We start from the raw sequence: 15,871 nt of genomic DNA, 5'->3' as shown, positions 1-15,871 counted from the left end.
CACTTAGATCTTGGCTTGGGTAATCTGTTGATGAGAAATCCAAACTAAGAGAACCAGAGATTAATGTTCTGTGAAAAATAGAGCTTGTGCACCTGGATGAACTGCAGAGCCACAGGAAGTACTCTTGAATAAACAATTTCTATTACTGTTTCCTGTAAGTTATTTGTAGCCGTTGCCATCAGAAATTCTGTACTGTTGATGAATGCTCAGATTGCCATGTTCTGCAGTACTTCTTGACATGACTCTTTATCATTCTGACATATTATCCTTCTGAGAAGTGAAAAGTTTAGAAGAAACTGGGTGCAGGCCATCTTGGAGATAAGCCAGTCAAGAAAAATCAAAATACGACCTAATTTTCCCTCTACTTAAAGAAACCTCTCTGAAAAAGGAAAAGAAATCATCGTCCCCGTGTCTATATTTTACCTTCCAGATTTTGCTGAAAGTTTTTTCATACTATCTCCTGGCAGTAGATAAAGCCTTGAAAAAGACTTGAATCTAACCCTTACATTGTGAAAATTTTAATCCACTTCTTGGCATATCTCGTGGGGCTTTAAAGATTACGACAACACAGATAGCAGAGTACAAAGAGTCAAACACATGAACTGACTCAAACCAGGCCTAAGCTAGTAGGAATGTCTGAATGTAGAGCTGAAACTTAGAGCCTTTCACCCTTGTTTTGTAGACAACAAAATCTTTGAATGAAAAAAAAATTCCTTAAAGGTAGCACTTGTTTCAACCAGTTTGGGCAGACAGAATTAGGTGATGACTGAAAACTTCCTCCTGCCGTGTTCTGTGCTGCTTTGCAGGGATTCTAAAATCATTTGTGTTGGATACACAGAACTTAGTTACCAAGCAATTCACTGCCTGGAGGGTAACTTTATAGATTAAACTGATAATTGGTTCAAAATAGCAGTGGCAGATCAAGAGTATCCTAGGAAGGTTATTTGCCTCGTTGAGGGCTGTGGCTACATAGCCTTTATTTTACACTGCAGAGCTGTTTTGGTAATGATCACAGATAAAAGTCCAGGTGAACTCAAAATTATTCATTTCATTCATCCCTTTATTAATTTTTATGTTTGACCAAAATTCCTACAAACTTTACTATTAAGAATAAATATCATTCCACAAAAAAGCCAAGTGTGAACAAATGTATGTGTGCACCTGAGACACTCAACAGAGAGATCTAGCAATCTAGACAAAGTCAATTCTTACAGTATTTTAAAACATATTGTTTTCCATGTATTTTGTGAACTGAACAGGTCACAAATAACACCCTGACACAACAAAAATGATAGGCAGAAATGAGCTTGTAGGGATATCTGAAAAACTCCCAGTATTAATGTGTGTAAAAGACCAACCTATCCATTTTAGTGAACTTGAAAGGATTTTAAGAACATGAGCTTAGCAGGGATGTCTATGTGCTGAGCCTCTGTGATTCTACACATTAAATATTAATATTGTCCCTAAATTCCTTCCCATTCCTCTGAGTGGTCTCCTTTGAGTTTAGCATGTCTTGCAGCTGGAAGAAAATAGACTGCTGAAAGGTTAATATGTGAAGCAGCAGCGTAGCAGTGGAATGTAACGATGTGAGGCAGAGGGAAGGAAGGGGAGTGAAACTACTTACAAGAAGAAGCAGGAGATTATAAATAAATCACAGGAGAGTACTGTTTCAGAAGAGGTGAAATTTGCTGATGCACTCAGAGATAACGTTGAACTTGGGAACAGAGAAGTGGGACATCCTCCTTGGATACAGTTCTGGGGAAATCAGCGTGAGTTAAACAGCTCATCCTGCTGGCTCCTTGCTTGACAACCTCAGTCTCATTTTCCAAACATATGATGCCTTTGGTTTTGATACCTTGCAGGTGCCTGGATTCATGGAAAATCACACTGCTGCTATTCAGTCCATAGCTTCTCAATTTTTCCCATTTTCCCTTTAAATGATGCCCATTCCAGCTGAAGAAAGAAGGCTGGAGTTTAGCCGATGAAGAGGTGACCTGGGACACAGAAATTAAGGTGCAGTTCTCAGCTTCACTACAATTTTGCCATCCTTAATGATAGGTTTCCTAGCTGTTAAATAAGCTGGTGTTTTCCTTGAATTCCTTGTGACTTTTATCCCTGTTGTGACTTTCAGCCTTCTGAGGGAGGTAATGTTGACTGGACATTTGGGCTGGTGGGATCCCAAGATGGCTACAGTATCAAGAATGCTACTTTATGGAACTCTTAACTTTACTTTCCTCACTCCAAGGAGGTATCACTTTGTGGTGCTTCATCTTTCAGCTGAAGTGAGTATGGTTTACCCTTGTTGATCCAAGTAATAGGTATTTATGGGAAGCTTTAATACATAGGAAAATAGTTACAAACTATTATTCTACAATACTGTAGTTCATTTTATTGCAGAGGGAGTGTGTGTAAATTCCTCATGGTACTGTGAAAACACAAATATAAACTAGTCTAAGTCTTTGAAATATATCTGGTTTATGTTACCCTTAAAAAAACTCCTCCACTAGGCTGTTTGATTTAAGAACAACAGAAATAAATCAGGGGTGTTCCTGGTACTAGCTGAAAAATTATCTCACTGAATGTGTTTTCTTCACAGCTGGGAACTTGTATTTTTCATAGTGCACACTGTTGGTAGTCACATAATAACCACTGGAATACCTGCATCAATTATTTACATAAATACTTTTAAAATTCTACTTTAAATATATATATATATATTCTGTTTTCAATGGAATTGAACTAGAAGTAGACAGCTAGCACCATGTGACTTGAGAGGTCTCCATGAGCTACTGGAAAGCACTTCTTGATTTATAGACAGAGTTTGGAAAGCCAAATGAATTCTGTAGAATGTTTATATAAAAACATTACTCTCCATAACTTCCTCCAACTGGACTGTCCTTTCATTTATATCTTTTTCCATCAACTCATTTAGACCCACTCATTGCACCTAAAAATAGTTTAGATTTACTTTATCTTTTTATACTCAGAATAACACCACAAAATAAAATGGATCATGCCTACATGCAGTTCTCTGAGGAAACCTACTCTGTTATTTCAGCTCATTCCTTTTGGAGTATGGAAATCACTGAACCACATATTGAGTCAGTATAAATTTAAATAACCATAAAAGTCAGGGAAGGTATGTGCAAGAATCTGATCCCAACTTAAAAATTTAACAAAGATTAGTCTCGAAGCCCTAGAGAATGTCTCACCTTTAGATATCCTTTTAGAAACAGCATGACTGCAGTGCTGTTAATGGAATCCTCCCAGATCTGTGTTGGTGTTACTTCAAATAAACCCAGGCTTCTTGAATTTTAATTGTTTTGCAATTTTTTCCATGTAGCAGGAGGTAGCTTTACACCACAGGAGCCAAAGGAGGAATTCTGTGAATAGCAAGTTCTTACCCTGTCTGGGACAAATCACAAAACAGAAACAAACCCAAATGTAGTTAATTATTCTGTGTCCTGCAATGTGGTTTTTTTTAGAGAAAAAACCCAAACCTAAACAAAAAACCAAATCAAAACAAAAAGGGATTATAGGAACTTCAGAGGGAAAAGTGGGGCTATACCTGCACACCAGAGAGTTGGTATGAACTTTTAACAGTAAGGCTTGTACACATTTGTTTTCACATTTTCAGACACCACAAAACTCAAAAATATTCTGAAGCACTTATTCCAAGGGAGAACAGCACAGATACAATTTACCTGTTATTCATCCACTTCAGAAAACAGATTTTTGCCTCAAGCTATAAATCATGAAGGCCTCTAACTTTCAAACAGTGCATCACAAATTGGCTTTCCGGTTTATAAAAATCATCCTAATATGCCTCAGCACTGTTTTCTTTCAAGAAAGCCTACAGAGAGCCAGCTGTCTGAGCTGGTTGTGTTGCTGTGTAAGATTTGTGCATAAGTGTCTCTCTGGGAGTTTTGTTTTGGTTCTGCCATTTAATATTCATGACAATCACCATTAACCTGCCAGCTGAGCTGGCTTAGCATCCTGCCTCCAGACAAAGTCGAAAGTTTACTCCTAGCCCACACAGCTCCTGGAAGCTTACATTTCCACATTACTGGCTATTTTGGCATGCATTTCTTATATTTAAACTAACAGCATAAATAAACCCCAGAAGAACTACTAGGGAAAAGATAAAGCAAGAGCAAGAGGGTGTTCAGTACTCCTAGTTAGCAATGACATGGTTAAACAATTAATCTGATCATTCCAGCCAATACACCAAGGTTTTGAGAAGGCTGACAATTCAAATGTGTCCATTAATAATAAAACGTGATGGGGCAAAAGGGGAGGGGGGAAATCCTTGCTTTTAAGCTGCATGGAGTAAACTGTGCCACCTTAAAATTACTCATAGCCCACTGCATATCTGTCAAAACAATATATCAATATTGGGAGTAGTAAATAATTTCAGTGTCACTAAGAAGAAATATACTCATGCTTTGCATTGCAAAACAAATTCTGTAATTACATTATTATTTTAATGTACATATTTTTGCATCAAGAATGACAGAATAATCCAATTATGATTAACACTCTAGACAATTCAATTACACACAGCAACTTGGAGAAGTCCAAGGGATGCTAAGTTTCAGCTTCCCCAATCAGGCAGAACAAAATACACAGCAGGACTCCATTCTGCCAGTGTGGGGCAAACTGAAAAGCTGTTGGAGAATCAAGAAAACAAAATAGTGGCATGAGGAGGAGGGAAGAATCAGTGATAAAAAGAGAGGAAGAGGAAAGAAGGAGCCCCATAATCACAAGAGAGAGATAACAGAAATTTTGATGTTGACAGCCACAGCAGATAAGAGAAGTGCAGAGCCAGCCTCAGTGTGTGGCTGGTTCCTGCCTTGGTATTTCGGACTAGTGAGGTGGGGAAAGAAGAAACCCACGCTTCAGAGTGAACTGTTGGGAATTAGATATTATTTTATATTGTACATAGTGATTAGAAGAAATCTGTACTGGCTTGTATTTCTCCTCTAAGTTCCTGAGATGGTTTTTGTTCAACTGCAGCTGAACAGACAGAAGGAGGGAGAGGCTTACTTGCTGCCTGAAGGAGGAGAAATGTTTTTCCTTATTTTAATCTACACCCTGCAAGAGAGAGTCAGGGATGGATTTGTCAAAAGCAATGGTTGAGGGAATTAATAGCTCACTCTTCAATCAAGACTACATCATCATCTTTGCTAAGGAGGCATACAGTTATTTTCTAGGGGGAACCAGTCCCTCAGGGATGTTAATAGCAACAATGTACTTCCAGAGGTAGCTTTCGAAAATAAAGGTTTGTATAAAAGCTGCTATGTAAAACTTCAGATAACAGACTTCTGAAACTTGCCACAACTTTATGAATGTTTCTTCCCCACCAACAGAGAATGTAAGAAATGTGAGGACTGTGAAATACAAATATCTAACATGATGAACAGCTGTCTACACATAAAATGACATTACCAAAGCATGGAACAATAGACAAGAACAGAGCAAGGGCCTCTTCATTTGTATCTAATGGGCATCCCAAGTGTGGATGCAATATTGTGAACTAAATCACAATTCACCTGCCCTTCCTGGGTGGAACCAGCTCAGTCCTGATGGGGAGGGCAGCTTTCACCAGACTCTTCCCGTGCTATAAACCAGCACTGCTCACCCTTGTTTCAGCCTCCTGCTGCCTTCTGTAAAATCAACTCTACTGCCTTTAGGCTGCTTTAAGGCTCTGGCAGCAGAAAGCCCACCAGGACTCAAAGCCTGAAATCCCAACAGCAAGACCCAATTTTCTAGCACGTCTCTTCATACTGCACATGTCCTTTCCCTAAGCATGATTCTGTGAGCTGGCTAATAATGATAAGGTTTTCCTGCACCTTCGAGGAGAGGAAAGAGCTCTTATTCCAAGTATGACTGTTATGAGGCATATACATATTATCTTGTTTATGCAGAAAATAATGATTTTATGTTTTTAGTAAAAGCTGTTTATCAAGTGCCTTAACACCATTAAAATTATAATCATAATTATAGGGGGGAGTAAAAAAAAGGCAGCAAAAAGAAAGGAGAAGCATCTCCTACTGCATACCAAATAGCAGCTCAATAAAAAAAAAAACACATTTTTTTTCAGACTTCTTTCTGGAAGCCACTTTTTGAAAGATTTTCTCTTCTTCAAATCCAGCCATAACTATGGCTTTATACAATGTGGCATAGCTGTTGCATTTTCAAAAAAACAGTGTGCTCCCATTAGACTGTTTCTGATCTGCCTGTAGCCACAAGCTACACTCAATATTGTTTATTTTCTGTAATTTGTGAGATCATGTTTTACCCTCAAGTACATTTCATATAAGTATTGCTCTGCCCACTGTTGATTCAAAACAGCTAAAGGAAGCAGGAGCAGGACAGCAAACTATGCAGTAATAGGCAACAGGCCTGGAGAGAAAGTTTAGAGAAGATTGCAGCTCAGAGAGTGGCTGTTTCTGTATAAGTAGAAATCACCTACAGGCAATTTTCCATGTTTCTAGGAGCCTATTAACTTTGATATTTATGAAACTCTTAAGCTGCTCCTTTGGAAACAATCATAGCAAATGCTCCTCCAGGTGGTTATGAAGCAATGTTTTTTTTCTCTAGAAAGCTTCTTTAGAAGAAATGAAAAAAAAATTAAGAAATTTAGTTCTTGGAAATATACCACCAAGGCAGCTAAAAGAGCATTGACAGTTTGCTTCATGTTTAAGTCCACATTTTCCAGGAACTCCCTACTAGGAAACTTTATTAAATGTAATAGTAAATTTAATTTAGAAAGAGTGCTGTTTTCAGTGTATTTTTCTTCCCCCAATGTTTTCCTAGATGGATGCTTTCATAACAATACTTTTTTGTTTGTTTGCTTTGTTTCTATGCAACGTGAAATCATAAACCAATTTTCAACTAGCATACATCAATAGAAATACAGAGCTCCAACTGAGCTATGCTGAATTTCACTATTTTAGAAGCCAGTCCCCCCTCTATTCCCTAGACCACAGTAACCTCCCACATTATCAACTTTCATCTTTTCTATGCTGCTCAAAAACCTACATATTTTACATTATTTAGAATAAGCACCAACAAAGTACCTGTCTGATTATGAACATAATTACAGATCCACTCTTCTTCCACAATTCTAGAATTAAATGGACACTTACTTTTGATTGAAAAAAAAAAACTTTGGAACTTCAGAGGTCTGTACTTCACTATACATCTGTGTACATTGTTATCCCTTTCCCTTCATTTCTCTTTTTGAAGAATATTAAGACATCCACACTACTGGAAGTTTTGACAGATATTGCTGCAAGATACAGATGAGATATCTACTCATGAACCTGAAGCAATTGCTAAATCTAGCTAAAAGCCATAGAAACAAACCATATGTTTTGATGATGCTTATTCTTGATTTTGCTGGGAAAAAACCCAAACAGCCCCCCAAAAATTCAAAGTAAACATCATTTTTTAATTTCATGCTAATTTACATAATCAAATAGCTCTCCAGGGGTATCACTGCCAGTCTAAGATAACAACCATGCAATCTGGGTCTTGCATTGAATAACCAGTTCTGATTATTGTTTTTATATGTAGTCAGGATCAGGCAAATATCATTCTCAAGATGAGCCTGGAAAAGCTAAAACCCAGAAGGACTAAAGGCCTTTAAATATGCAATAGAGAAAAATGCAGATTTGTCTGCCCCAGACTTTTAAGAACATGGCAGTGAGCACCTCCCCTGTTCAATGCTTAATTTAGACTGTTAAACAACACTTTTGATATTCCTTAAATTCCACTGTCTGAAATAAGAGAGACCAAAACTTCTTTCTCTGCCTGTTTTCCTGAACAGCCTCAGAGAAACCCAACAGAAAATGCAGTGGAATGAAACCAGTTTGTAGTCCTAGAGAAGAAAACGGGTTTGAAATTTAACTGTGGCCAACAGAAAATGAAGACAAATAGGTACTTGCCTCCCAAGCACCAGCCACAAGACAAGCAAATTAAAAAACCATCTGAGCCATGTGGATGCAAACACAGAAGTGTGTGTATATAGTTTTAGCAAAATTGTGTGGCCCAGTCAGAAATGTTACAAATGTAGGTAAGATAACACCCCAAAACAGTGAAGCACTTTGTAGAATGATCCTGAATTACCACAAAGAGAGAAAAAAGAGAGCAAGGGTTTTCTGAGTGCAGCCCTGGTTGAAAAGGGAGGCTTGGGCTGCAGCCAAAGGAGCTGTTTCCTATTGTCTTTTTTCCTGCTACATTCAGGAAAACAGGACCTCAGTTTAATCCTACTTTGATTACAAAGAATGTACACAAAGATATATCACTTTGTATAAACATTTCTGACATAAATAAACTAGAGGAACTCAAATATTGGCCAACCACTAAAGTAAAAAGTTATGTAACTCCTTTCATATATACTGAAAAAAAGATATACAGGAAAAAAATCCAGCAAAATTCTGAAATATATCAGACTTTTAGCATTAAGAATTTGTAATCTAAGTAATTTTTTAACTTAAAGAACTAAACATAAATGATGAATATAAGGAAACATACTCTTTTACAATATACAGATGAAACTTTCTGGAAACAGTGTGGAGAATTGAGGAATGGAAAAAATTATCTAGTCATCACATTACCTTGAAACATAGAGATATTACATTCCAACCTAACCCCAAATTCCCACCTTAGCCTAGCTAGCTCACTGAAACACAAAATTCCCTGCACTCACCTTCATGGGTCCTTCTGAAAGCACTGCCTGAGGCATCACTCCCTGTACTCCACATCTCTGAGAGCTCTGTGCTGTGGAGCAGTACAGAACTCTTTGATTCTACACAAGTCAGACACCTTGAGGTTCTCAACCTCCAAAGAACTTCTGAAGCATTTTGCTGCATTCATGTATTTTTGATGCCTCAAACAAACAAGAGCTGATAATGTGCGCACAGAAAGATTTCCACTGCTTAAGCAATGCAGCAGCTGAGCAGGACAAAGACCTGGTCCTGTACCCCTGACTCACACAGGGAACCAAAAGTCTCTCCTAATGCCTACTTTTCCAGAGCAGGATTTCATTGGAAGTTGAGTGTATGTCTCTCTCAATTCTGTTTCAGAACAGGGAAACCAGAGAGTGCACACTCTTCCAGAAAAGGGAAATCCAGTTCTTGTTTATATGAAGTTGCTCCCAGCTTAACAGATCTGGGCCAGAAACCCCTGGCATGAAAAAAGAACATTTACCTGGTGCATTTCTTCTATCCAGCCTAACGGAGTACTTGCTTACATATGGCAGCTATTGCAAAAGGCATTACCAATTTTAACTTATTTTCTCAAATAATATTCAGTTATTGGCAGCAGCTTTAGTACAGTGGTACAGAGAAGCTGAGAAGAACGGGGCGGGTAAAAAGTGCTCTTGTAATGGAAGAAAAATGCATTTCTCATCTGTTAATCTTGCTGATACCTCACAATCTCTTGTGTTGAGAGCTGTGTCCCACCACCCCGGTCAGCTGGGCAGCAGGGAGCAGCTGGCTTCCCACACTGACCCGTTTATCTTTCCCAGATGCCGGCTCGTCGCCCTGCAAGGCCGGTCCTTGTCCATGAAAGCGGAGCAAGAGAGACATCCAGCGGCTGCACCGCTTAAGTGCATTTTAGAACTGCCGACAAACTCAACAACCTTCTTAGCTAGTCCACGATCCTGCGTGGGTGAGAGAACATTTGTGAGCCAACTACCAGACATACAGAAACAAAGAAAAAAATATTCCAGTGGCTGAAGCACTATTTTCATCTCTGCTGTGTATTTTTCATGCAACCTACAGAGTTCCTCACTGCATTCTCAAAGTCCCACCCACAACTCTCCCTTTTTCTCTGATGCTTAACGTCATTATTTTGTTTCTGAGCTCTACATGTGAATTGGGCTGAGTCTCTTAACTTCCATGAAGCTACAATGTTCTGTGTCAACCTAGGATCTCATTCCAATGCTTTGCCCTTCAGACATGTACTTTTCACATCTACTATCTTCTATTCAAATATTTTCTTTAACCTTAACTCTATTTGTACTGCTTATTTTTATCTGCATAGTAAATAGAGTTCCCAGTTAATACTGATATAAAATTCCAGAGAATCAGTTGTAAATCCTAGTATTAAGTGGTTTGATCTTCATGTAAAAGCAAGGAGAAACAAATTATTAACTTTACTAGTAGAAATTAGTAGTATCTACAGTATTTGTTATTAAAAATTCCATGTCTTTCCTGCCATATCAAAACTATTTATTGTATATAAAAATATAGCTTATTCAGAAATATAAATCAGCACAAAAGGGTTTATAAACTCAAAAATCTAAAGACAAGATGAAGAAATAAAAGGGAAACAGGGATAACTTTTTTTTACTGAGTATTAGCAATATTAATTTATAAGTAATTTATTTGGAAAAATCAACTTTGTCACTGCTGCATGTTAAGTAATGAATTTTTTTAAGGGCTTGACCCTTACAAACTTGAAAGATCTGTATGAAAAGAGTAGGGAATGGGCTAAGTCTTCCATATTTAGTGAAGAAGTGAAGGCAGGCAATTGCTGACTTCATTGGTAACAATGCAGGATGAGGTGTTAGGAATACAGTTAAGGGATGTATTTAAAGAGCTTTTAAGGAGAAAACTGTACACAGTTGATAAGGTAAAACCAGATAACATGATAGGATGGGCCAAAATTATCAGGATATGCTACTTATGAAAACACTGACATACCAGTAATTATTAGTAATTAATAACAGACAGGAATCCTGGAACCAGGACTGGTGATCTCTTTTTCCCTCTTTAATTAATCTCTCCCTTCCTCTCTTCCCTTTACACCCCACCCTTTATCCCAAACCCAAACCATGTGCTTACACAGTAGGTCAGGGACCAACACACCAGTTTCCATGCCAAGTGTGCAACTCACTAATAAAACTTTCTGATAGTTTGCAGACCCTCTGACTTCTGTCATTCCTTTTGCCCACGAGCATTTACGGATCTTAGGTGCTTCCTTACTCTTAAGGGTGGGACATCACATCCACACAGGTGGGACCACACGTGTATTGAAGGCTGAGCAACTCTTCAGTGACTCAAAGCCCTGGATGTCAGTGAGCTGTCACACCCAAAGCAAGCCAGCCATGCAAACAGCTCTTTGGGACAGGGCACAGGCACAGAAGGATGTGGTTTGTCTGAGCAGTGCAGCACTTGCATTCCTGCTGTTTCCTCCACAGCAGATCCATCACGGATGATTTTATAACAACACTTTGCAACACACTGAGCTACAGCCCATTTAGCACAAATCTGCCACCCCTCAAATTACCTTTGATCAGTGTTAAATTCACTGTCCCGTTACACTCAAATGACCTAAGCTGAGGATTTGTCCATCTGCTGAGTCCTGAACAGTGGCCTCTGAAAAGAGAGACAAAACCAGAGGCACCTCTTCATCCATCTTTACTCATGAAAATAGTTAAGTCTTACATAATTGCTGTTCTCTGGTGATCTAAAGTGCCTCAGATATTGCTCCTCTGCAGAAAACGTTACACTGGCTGGAGACAATACTCATTTCTTATGAACATTTTTTCTATACTTACTCCCTTGGAGGAGTGCAGAAAAAAAGCGTGTGAGTTTTCTTCTATTAGAAGAGTTATTAATTATCAGGAGGGTAATTGATAGAATTTTCACCTGTACATCACTACAGTTAGATGGATACCAGACAGTAATGAAATTATTATTACTTCCCAGTTATCCCAAAAGATTTTTTTTTATTTAAAGGTTAAATCAACAACTGATTAATTAATTATTTAATCACTTAGGTCCAAACATATTAGAAAACATATTCTAATATGCCTACATGGAAAGTAAAGTAAATATTTTTCCTTAGTTTTCTTCTGCTTTGTGGTAAGAATTCACTGAAAAACAAATTAAAAATGGTGATCTGTATTTGGCATGAGGTCACCCTGATTTTGTGCAAGCATTTAAAAAATACCACTCCTCAGACAGGATTCATTCTCTGAAAGAACTTGGGTCCTATCTATTGGGAAATTTATTACTCGTTTTTACACCACATACTCTTTGCACTGAGGACCTTGTTTCAATCACCCAAACATGGTGATAAAGGAGCTGTTATTGTCACTCCATTCTCCATACAGAAAATGGTAGGAAAAAAGCTACATCTAAAGTTTCATCAGCACTTTACAGCTGAAACAGAGCAATAACTCAAATCCCTTGAATTGATGTTTTTGTACTTTTCCAGCAAGTATTCTGCCATTAGAGTTCAAGGAACAACAGAAATTATGGCTGAGACAGCCAACCAAACCTTAAAACTAAACCTGAAACTGTATTATGTCAGAGAAGTCCCAGTATCACAGTTCAAATCAACTTGACTACATAAGAACATAAGTTAAGAACTTATCACAGAATCTTACAGTGACTTGGGACAGGACCTTTAAGATCATTTCGTTCCAACCCCCTCTGCATGGGCATGGATGCCACCCACTAGATCAGGTTACTCAGAGCCCCATCCAACCTGGCCTTGAACACTCCCAGGGATGGAGCACCCACCACTTTCTGGGCAACCTGTGCCAGTGCCTCACTAAAGAATTTCATCCTAATATCAAATCTAAGTCTCTCCTCTTTCAGTACAAAATTGTTCTCCCTTGTCCTATCACTATCTGCCCGAGTAAAAAGTTGCTCTCCCTCTTTTTTATAGGCTCCCTCTAAGTGCTGGAGGGCACAGTGAGGTTTCCCTGGAGCATTCTCTTCTCCAGGCTGAACAACCGCAGCTCTCTCAGCCTGCCTGCACAGGAGGGGTGCTCCAGCCCTCTGAGCATCATTGCGGTTCTCTTCGGGACTTGCTTCGTGAATGTTTTAGTCACTTTTAGGCAACCTTTCCAGAGCCAGAACAGCACTACTGCCCTTCAGGGACAGCACCGAGCGGGCAACGCCTGCCTTGGAGAGAAGGCTGCAAGCAGAACACTGACCACGAGAAGGCGGCAGAACACAACCTCCTGGAAACGCTTCCCTGCGGGCCGGGGAGGCTCCTGAGCGCAACCCACTTCAGGAATCTGGCAACCTCAAGATAGAGGGCTTCGTGCTGTCAAGTGAGGAGCAGAAAAGCACGGCACATTGCTGATTTACTGGGACAAAGACAGGCACATCCACATAAACCACAGCAAAGATAACCTTGGGTGTGAGGATGAGTGCCAGGCAGAGCTGGTGGGGTAGCTTTGCTGCTTCGTCTACCTGGGGCTTACAGAGAAGTCTTAGAGGCTCTTAACGCTGCTATGTGGCACAAACTCTAAAATGCACTCTTTTTTTTACTGGTCCTTTTCTCTGGCAAAATGGCATCAACTTTGATGGGAAAATTGCCTACCCAAGAACTGAGGAAAATCTGGAGAAAGGCCTCTAGCAGTTGACCAGTTGACAAACCATGGACACAACTGAAGGGATCAATGAGTTCACATCATAAAATTAATACAGAAAACAGCAGGGGATAATTATTGTTCTTTATCCTTTGATATCATCAGCTTCTCATTGTGTCATATGACACAAGTCTGATCCCACTTAGGTTTCTGAATCACGTCACTGAACATGCAGGTTCCTCTTGATTTCTGACTCTGAGATGAGCCTGTTTCCTTATATCCCAGGTGAAGGGAGCTTCACAGTGTCACAGGGGTTTAGCAGGTATCTATGTACATTGCATATGGACAGCACTGTGTGCTTTGGCAGTAGCAGCACAGGAAGAACTTGAGACTGGAAAACCAGAAGCGATATGGGTGAGTGCGGTCTCAGGTATGCAGTACAAGATGCCTGCAGACATACAGCAGGATTTGGCTGTCTCTCATTAACTTTATTTAATGACACAATCTATGTTGAAGAAAAACACGTACCACAGGAACATGATCTACAAATACAAAAATAAGCAAATCAAGCTGCCAGAAGGAATGGTTAAAATGCCGATGACTTGAGCAGTGGCCTGAGGCCAGGACAGCTATTTAACTATTCCACACCCTGATGGAGAGCAGGATGTGATTTTAACCAGCTGTTACATTCACCAATATCTATTTTCCTCTGTAAGAAATAAGAAGGTGCATACCTAGCTGTGAGAACTCTAAGTAGAAAGCACTGGATAAGGAGTAAAATCTTACTGTATTACACGTGGAAAAAGGAAGGCAAGGAACCTCTGTACCTGAGCAAACTGAAGTTCAGGGCAAGTCGTGAGATACCCAGGCAAGGAGTGCACAGGCTGTGCAGTGAAGAAGATAGTCCAGGAGGGCTGGTTTACAGCACAAGGAAAGGCAGGTTTGAGGCCAATGCCTGGAAGGGACACTCATCTGTGCAGCACCACGGGCCGCTTGCACCATCTCCTGTGGCAGCAGCGCCCAGGGCACAGCGGAGGAAAGGACATGAGACGACTGCACCGAAAATCAACAGTATTATACAGTAACATTTCGGGTTGGTTAGGGTTTTTTTGTCTCTACCAGTGAATAAACTCACATCCATTCCATTCTAGCACAGCATGCTCTTCCAGAATTTAGAAGCAAGGTGTTTCTCATTCAGTCTGCTACAGAAAAAAGGGATCTGATTGGGAATCTGCAGGCACTCAGAGCTAGGTCTCTGTTCTGGGCAAAATAACCACATGTAACCCAGAAATTCCCAGAAGAGTTAGTTGCATCCTCTTTCCTGCTGCTCTGCACCAGAACAAGATGTATTTTCACAAACATTTCAGTAACAGTGCTGGCTTTAACAACTTGGTCCCTCCTGTTTACTCTCACCTTACACCACAGCCCTACTTGTGCCAGGACAACTGCTGGTACAGGCACATGTTGAACTGTATTGAGGAAAATAAACCTCTCCTACCCCTTCTCCTCCCCCTAAAAAAGATTTTTAGAAAGAATTAATTAGCTTCCCAATCTAATTCACTGTGCAGTCACATCAACTGTTACACTGGCACAAGTACATAAGTAGGTGACAGTGGCAGCAGGCAGGAATGAGTGACACACAGATGACACTGCTGTGAGAAAGAAGGACTTGTGAAACCACATTCTCGTGGAGGCTGAGCCTGATCATTAATCACTGAGGAGGCACATTTAACTTTGGCACCAGTCAAACTACTCAGCTCTTAACATTTTAACCTGAGCACCTCGCCAAAACTCAGGTGGTTTTTCCAGTTAGAAAATACTGATAGAGAATTTAACTCCAAGAGAGTGCTGCTTTAACTAAGTTAAAAAAAGGAAATTAGTTCTAACTGTTAGTTCTAATAACGGGTATTAATTTTTAATTTCAAGGCATTCCACCTTGCTCACTGGGCTTTTCATCCCATCACTCACAGCACAGCTGCAAGGGTTGCTGAATCAGCCTTTGGCACAGCAGAGGAACAGGAGGGAGCAGCCAGGGAAGGAGTGGGACTCTTCTGATGTAGCTCTGCTGCTGAAAGCACAGGAACTTTCCTCAAAGCCAGACTGTTCTCAGGAGGCGTCTGACACTGTTTCCAGGCTGTGCTCCACACCACAGTTTCAGCCTCTCAGCTGTGCCAGCTCCAGGTACTCAGCCTCCTTGAGCACTTGCACTGCAACCGAAGGGTGAGAAACCTCCCACACAGACAAGGCAGAAACAAGAACTGACTTTACTCTGTTTGGTTTTTTCCCCCCCTCCCAATTTATTTATCAGCTCTACTTTCAAGATAAAACTAACAAGCCCTTTTACAGGGTCAGATCTTTTCCAGCTGTGCAAGAATCAAACAAATGAGACGGCTGAATGTGCCCCCCGCTGGTAAAGCTGGATGCTGCTCTGAGAGCTCTTGCTCAGCTTTTCTTTACTCTTACCCAAGATAAGCTTCCTACTCACTCTGTGGTTTTTCTGTTTAAGTTCCCAAACCCAGCTCCTTCTGC

The 15,871-nt window shown here is 40.0% G+C and overlaps 1 long non-coding RNA gene across 7 annotated transcripts; it reads right to left on the bottom strand.

Moving 5' to 3' along the window:
• Positions 1 to 1,062: 1,062 nt before the first annotated feature.
• Positions 1,063 to 15,618, bottom strand: LOC138107845 (uncharacterized). 7 transcript variants are annotated; one of them, XR_011149730.1, is made up of 5 exons: positions 15,311 to 15,618; positions 14,478 to 14,544; positions 14,170 to 14,347; positions 3,213 to 3,409; positions 1,063 to 1,994 (listed from the first exon to the last, which is right to left on the bottom strand). It is a non-coding gene; the product is annotated as an uncharacterized lncRNA (long non-coding RNA). The 7 variants fall into 7 exon arrangements; XR_011149728.1 differs by lacking the exon at positions 14,478 to 14,544 and having other exon boundaries at positions 15,278 to 15,618; XR_011149727.1 differs by having other exon boundaries at positions 14,170 to 14,544.
• Between the last annotated feature and the right edge of the window lie 253 nt (positions 15,619 to 15,871).

Source organism: Aphelocoma coerulescens, chromosome 3 (genome assembly GCF_041296385.1).
Source record: "Aphelocoma coerulescens isolate FSJ_1873_10779 chromosome 3, UR_Acoe_1.0, whole genome shotgun sequence".
Lineage (NCBI taxonomy): Eukaryota > Metazoa > Chordata > Aves > Passeriformes > Corvidae > Aphelocoma > Aphelocoma coerulescens.
The sequence above is the reverse complement of the archived record's forward strand: the minus strand, read 5'-3'. Positions and strand labels throughout refer to the sequence as shown.